Raw genomic sequence first — 6,456 nt, forward strand, 5'->3', positions numbered from 1 at the left:
CCTTTTGTCTGTGTGTCAGGTCCCTGGGAATTGTGGAGGCCTCTGCCTTTTTCAGCAGTGATTCTGTCACCAAACCTCGGTACACACTATGTGCAGAAACACAAACACACACACAAAAGAAACGTGCACAGACACAGAGAGTCACACACATACCCTGTAGGTTGGGCAAGCACAGCTGGGCCTCAGCCTTCTGCTGTCCCAGTGGCTCTGGGTCGGGGTGCACATTCACACCCCTCACCCTCTTTTATCCCCATCTGGCTCTCCCCTTCAGTGCAGGAGGCTGGAGCTGCATCAGGTCCCTGTTATAGGGACACCACATTGTGCTGTGGGTGAGCTGTGTGTTGCCTGGTGACAGGGACCCTTCCTTTCTCTAATTGTGTCTAGCTTGGCTGCAACTTCCAAGGATGGACATTCGTGACCTGGGTGTCCCGGAGGAAACTGTCCTTCCTGGAGGTGTGCAGGGTGAGTCTCTCATGCCTCTTGGGAGGAGAGGCATGTGCTGGTTGCTCAGTGGGGGCTGTGACTCCCAGGGTGAAAGGGACAGTTCTCAGTCACTCTATTGCTCCCTTGGGACTGGTGGGTGGGTCTCTCATTTCTTCCTGACCATCTTTGGTGTCCACTCTTCCCTGGCCGTCTGATTGTCCTGTGGACACCACATCTTCCCCGTGGTGGTGCAGGAGGAAGTGGGGAGCTACCCAGGAACCCCGTGGAACATGACTCGTTGAGATACAGGAAAGGGAACCTGGGACACAGCAGGGATTCAGAGCTGGAGAGATTCATCCAGACTTACTCCGTGGCCGTGATGGGCTCAGCCCTCCATGTGCTGACATACCCACGGTTCTGTCCTGAGGGTTTTCACCCGGCCAAGATGCTCTCTGTAGAGGAGGAACAGGCAGTCACCAGAGAGCCTGTCTGGAGGGACGTCTCTCACACCTGAGAAGGCTGGTGGGGGTGAGTTGTGTTCTCAGAGCAAAGAGCAATAATACCCCCTTCTCCCGGCAGGGACACAGGAGAGGTCTGTTTCCCAAGGGACAGCCGGGGGTAGGTAGTCACATCCTATGTGGTGCCTGTGTGTGAGCATCACGCGCGCTCTGAGCCCCACGGGGTGCAGCGGGCAGGCAGGTCACAGGGTGCCTGACTGATTCCCGGGGAGGCTGTGGGCCCTCAGGCAGCCGCTGTTCTGTGTCAGCGCTAGGCTTGGCCTAGGATGCCCCACCGAACAGGACAGATGGAGCAGAGGCGGGCATTTAGGGAGCAGTGACAGAAAGAGTTGATGAGGATGGAGGGAAGTCACGAGGGGAAAGGGCACAGTGCGGCGTCGCGTGCCCCAGCGCTGCCCTGGGAGATGTCTTTTTAACTGAGCCCAGGGAAGGAGCAGGTGTGTGGGGCAGGAGCTGCCTGCAGAGGGAGTGGTGTTACGTTGGCGGCCGCCAGGTCAGGAAGGAGCTGACAGAGTCCGTGTGGGGAGCATGGAGGACGTTGAGGACTTCGGCCGAGGTGACCCTGGTGAGGGTGGACCCTGCTTGGCTACGGGTTCTGCTGAGGGAGGTCGGCATCCCCTGGGAAGGCCTCAGGCTGTAGGGACTCTGCCGCCCTCTGGTGGACTGGAAGGGAAGTGTGGGGGGCCGAAGTCCCAGGCCAGGCTGCGTGTTTTTTTGTTTTTTTTTTTTTTTTTTTAATTTATTTATTATTATTATACTTTAAGTTGTAGGGTACATGTGCATAACGTGCAGGTTTGTTACATATGTATACTTGTGCCATGTTGCTGTGCTGCACCCATCAACTCGTCATTTACATCAGGTATAACTCCCAATGCAATCCCTCCAACCTCCCCCCTCCGCAGGATAGGCCCCGGTGTGTGATGTTCCCCTTCCTGAGTCCAAGTGATCTCATTGTTCAGTTCCCACCTATGAGTGAGAACATGTGGTGTTTGGTTTTCTGTTCTTGTGATAGTTTGCTAAGAATGATGGTTTCCAGCTGCATCCATGTCCCTACAAAGGACACAAACTCATCCTTTTTGATGGCTGCATAGTATTCCATGGTGTATATGTGCCACATTTTCTTAATCCAATCTGTCACTGATGGACATTTGGGTTGATTCCAAGTCTTTGCTATTGTGAATAGTGCTGCAATAAACATACGTGTGCATGTGTCTTTATAGCAGCATAATTTATAATCCTTTGGGTATATCCCCAGTAATGGGATGGCTGGGTCATATGCTACATCTAGTTCTAGATCCTTGAGGAATCGCCATACTGTTTTCCAGAATGGTTGAACTAGTTTACAATCCCACCAACAGTGTAAAAGTGTTCCTATTTCTCCACATCCTCTCCAGCACCTGTTGTTTCCTGACTTTTTAATGATCGCCATTCTAACTGGTGTGAGATGGTATCTCATTGTGGTTTTGATTTGCATTTCTCTGATGGCCAGTGATGATGAGCATTTTTTCATGTGTCTGTTGGCTGTATGAATGTCTTCTTTTGAGAAATGTCTGATCATATCGTTTGCCCACTTTTTGATGGGGTTGTTTGTTTTTTTCTTGTAAATTTGTTTGAGTTCTTTGTAGGTTCTGGATATTAGCCCTTTGTCAGATGAGTAGATTGCAAAAATGTTCTCCCATTCTGTAGGTTGCCTGTTCACTCTGATGGTAGTTTCTTTTGCTGTGCAGAAGCTCTTTAGTTTAATTAGATCCCATTTGTCAATTTTGGCTTTTGCTGCTGTTGCTTTTGGTGTTTTAGACATGAAGTCTTTGCCCATGCCTATGTCCTGAATGGTACTACCTAGGTTTTCCTCTAGGATTTTTATGGTATTAGGTCTAACATTTAAGTCTCTAATCCATCTTGAATTAATTTTCGTATAAGGAGTAAGGAAAGGATCCAGTTTCAGCTTTCTACTTATGGCTAGCCAATTTTCCCAGCACCATTTATTAAATAGGGAATCCTTTCCCCATTTCTTGTTTCTCTCAGGTTTGTCAAAGATCAGATGGCTGTAGATGTGTGGTATTATTTCTGAGGACTCTGTTCTGTTCCATTGGTCTATATCTCTGTTTTGGTACCCGTACCATGCTGTTTTGGTTACTGTAGGCTTGTAGTATAGTTTGAAGTCAGGTAGCGTGATGCCTCCAGCTTTGTTCTTTTGACTTAGGATTGTCTTGGAGATGCGGGCTCTTTTTGGGTTCCATATGAACTTTAAAGCAGTTTTTTCGAATTCTGTGAAGAAACACATTGGTAGCTTGATGGGGATGGCATTGAATCTATAAATTACCTTGGGCAGTATGGCCATTTTCACGATATTGATTCTTCCTATCCATGAGCATGGTATGTTCTTCCATTTGTTTGTGTCCTCTTTTATTTCACTGAGCAGTAGTTTGTAGTTCTCCTTGAAGAGGTCCTTTACATCCCTTGTAAGTTGGATTCCTAGGTATTTGATTCTCTTTGAAGCAAATGTGAATGGAAGTTCATTCCTGATTTGGCTCTCTGTTTGTCTGTTACTGGTGTATAAGAATGCTTGTGATTTTTGCACATTAATTTTGTATCCTGGCTTCATCCCTGGGATGCAAGGCTGGTTCAACATTCGCAAATCAATAAACATAATCCAGCATATAAACAGAACCAAAGACAAGAACCACATGATTATCTCAATAGATGCAGAAAAGGCTTTTGACAAAATTCAACAGCCCTTCATGCTAAAAACGCTCAATAAATTCGGTATTGATGGAACGTACCTCAAAATAATAAGAGCTATTTATGACAAACAGACAGCCAATATCATACTGAATGGGCAAAAACTGGAAAAATTCCCTTTGAAAACTGGCACAAGACAGGGATGCCCTCTCTCCCCACTCCTATTCAACATAGTGTTGGAAGTTCTGGCTAGGGCAATTAGGCAAGAGAAAGAAATCAAGGGTATTGAGTTAGGAAAAGAAGAAGTCAAATTGTCCCTGTTTGCAGATGACATGATTGTATATTTAGAAAACCCCATTGTCTCAGCCCAAAATCTCCTTAAGCTGATAAGCAACTTCAGCAAAGTCTCAGGATACAAAATTTTTTTTTTTTTTTTGAGACGGAGTCTCGCTCTGTCGCCCAGGCTGGAGTGCAGTGGCCGGATCTCAGCTCACTGCAAGCTCCGCCTCCCGGGTTCACGCCATTCTCCTGCCTCAGCCTCCCGAGTAGCTGGGACTACAGGCGCCCGCCACCTCGCCTGGCTAGTTTTTCGTATTTTTAGTAGAGACGGGGTTTCACCATGTTAGCCAGGATGGTCTCGATCTCCTGACCTTGTGATCCGCCCGTCTCAGCCTCCCAAAGTGCTGGGATTACAGGCTTGAGCCACCGCGCCCGGCCAAGGCTGCGTATTTTATTCCACAAGGATCTGCACGTTTCAAACGAGGTCACACATATGCTATGTTACAGTTCCATCACCTTTCAGCCCTGTGAGTCCCAGTCTCTGCGGCTCTACGTTCACTGTTCTCCCTCTTTCACGATCGGATGTCCCGAACGCAGATTTTTGTCACCTTCAGTGAGTTTGTGTGTGTGTGTGCAGTAGGCGGCACTCTGTATACCTGGGGGACAGTGATGTCTGGGGCTGAGCACTGCACATGGGCTTGGGAGCAGAAGACGGAGCAGCAGGGCGGGAGGATCAATGAAAGGGGAGCAGGGACAAGTCATTTTCATTTTCTCACTCCCAGGGACCAGAACCCAGGATTCTGACTCCAGGGCACAGTAGCACACCCTGCTGGTGTCCCTGGATGTCATGAGTGCTCATAGTATCATGTTGCCTGGCATTCCTTTTTTAAGGTGTAAATTTATTTGCCTCACATCAGAGGCAGGCCTTGCTCACCATGGCAGTTTTCAATACTGTATCTGGTTCAAGTGACTGCAGTTGGTGGCCAGCGATAAAATCTAAGAGGCATCTCTCCTGCTTGGTGTGCTGGGCTCCTCTCTCTCCATCTGATTTCCTTAAACTGATATTCTGACATTTGTCCTTACATTTAAAGTGACCACTTCTCAATCACAGCATGATCTCTTGGTCCCAGTGTTTGCTACTTTCTTTAATCACATCCATTAAAGCTCCTGCTGGAAACCTGTCAGATAACACCTGGACTTACTAAAGCCATCGGCTTACCAGTCTCTTCTCTCCTCCCTGCCTGGGCTCGCTGACCTCTGTATCTGTGGTCTCCACGTGTGCCGAGTGCGCCCCAGTGTCTGTAAGTAGTAAAAATACTTTCACGTTGTGGTTGTATCATTATAGCCTCACATACCATCCAGGGCCTGACATCGAGGCTGCCCTGTGGGACCTGTGCTGGTTGAACCCCTGCTGGAGCTCTTGTTTTGGTACCTGCAGTTCTTCTGGGGACAGGAGCTTCCAGCTAACTTGATTGAAAAACTGATACGTTTCATGGAAAACACTGGGTCAGATGATGTATTCATGGGCTTCAGCTGCCATAACAAACACCTTAGCCTGGGTCAATTAAATGATAGAAAGCGATTTTGCACACTTCTGTGAATAATGTGCTATTTTAATCACTTAAAAATGTGCAGTCAAATGGAGTTAACCACATACACAGTGTTAAGTTACCATCACCCCTATTTTTCCTAGAAAATTTTTATCATTTTAAACTGAAACTTTGTATCTTTGAAACTATAATAACTCCCTGTATTGTCCACCCTAGACCTTGATCATCTCTACTCTGTCTCTGTGAATTTGCCTATTCTTGATGTTTCATATAAATGGAATTATATATATATGTTCTTTAGTTTCTGACATATTTCACTTAGCATAATGTTTCCAAAGTCCATGCATCTTCCAGCGGATATCAGAGCTTCATTCCTCTTTATGGCAGATTAACATTCTGTCGTATGTGTGACCACATTTGTTTATTCGTGTGCTGATGAACACTTGGATTGTTTTCATATTTTATCTTTTGTGAGTAATGCTACAACCAACATTCCCATGTGAGTACCTGTTTCAGTCCCTGAATTCAATTCTTTGGGTATATACCTAGGAATGGATGCTGTTTCACATGGGAATTCTATGATTAGCTTCTTGAGGAACAGCACAACTATTTCTCCTAGTGGCTGCACAGTTTTATAATCTCACCAGCAATGTATGAGGATTCCAAATTCTACATAAGGCTTTCACTTGTTATTTAACATTTGAAAAGAATGGTAGCCATATTTGTAGGTTTAATGTGGGATCCTATTGTGGCTTTGACTTTGTATTTTCCTAATGACTAATGATGTTGAGTTTCTTTCCATGTCCCTCTTGATGATCTGCATATCTTCTTTGAAGAAATGTCTATTTGCATCTTTTGCCCATTTATATAAATTGGGAGGTTTTTCTCTTTGTTATTGAGTTGTAGCAGTTCTTTATATATTCTGGGCATGAAACCATTGTCTATGTGATTTGCAACTATTATGTCTCATTCTGTGTTTGGTCTTTTTATTTTCTTGATAATAT

This window comes from Macaca fascicularis, chromosome 19 (assembly GCF_037993035.2).
Source record: "Macaca fascicularis isolate 582-1 chromosome 19, T2T-MFA8v1.1".
NCBI classification, from domain to species: domain Eukaryota; kingdom Metazoa; phylum Chordata; class Mammalia; order Primates; family Cercopithecidae; genus Macaca; species Macaca fascicularis.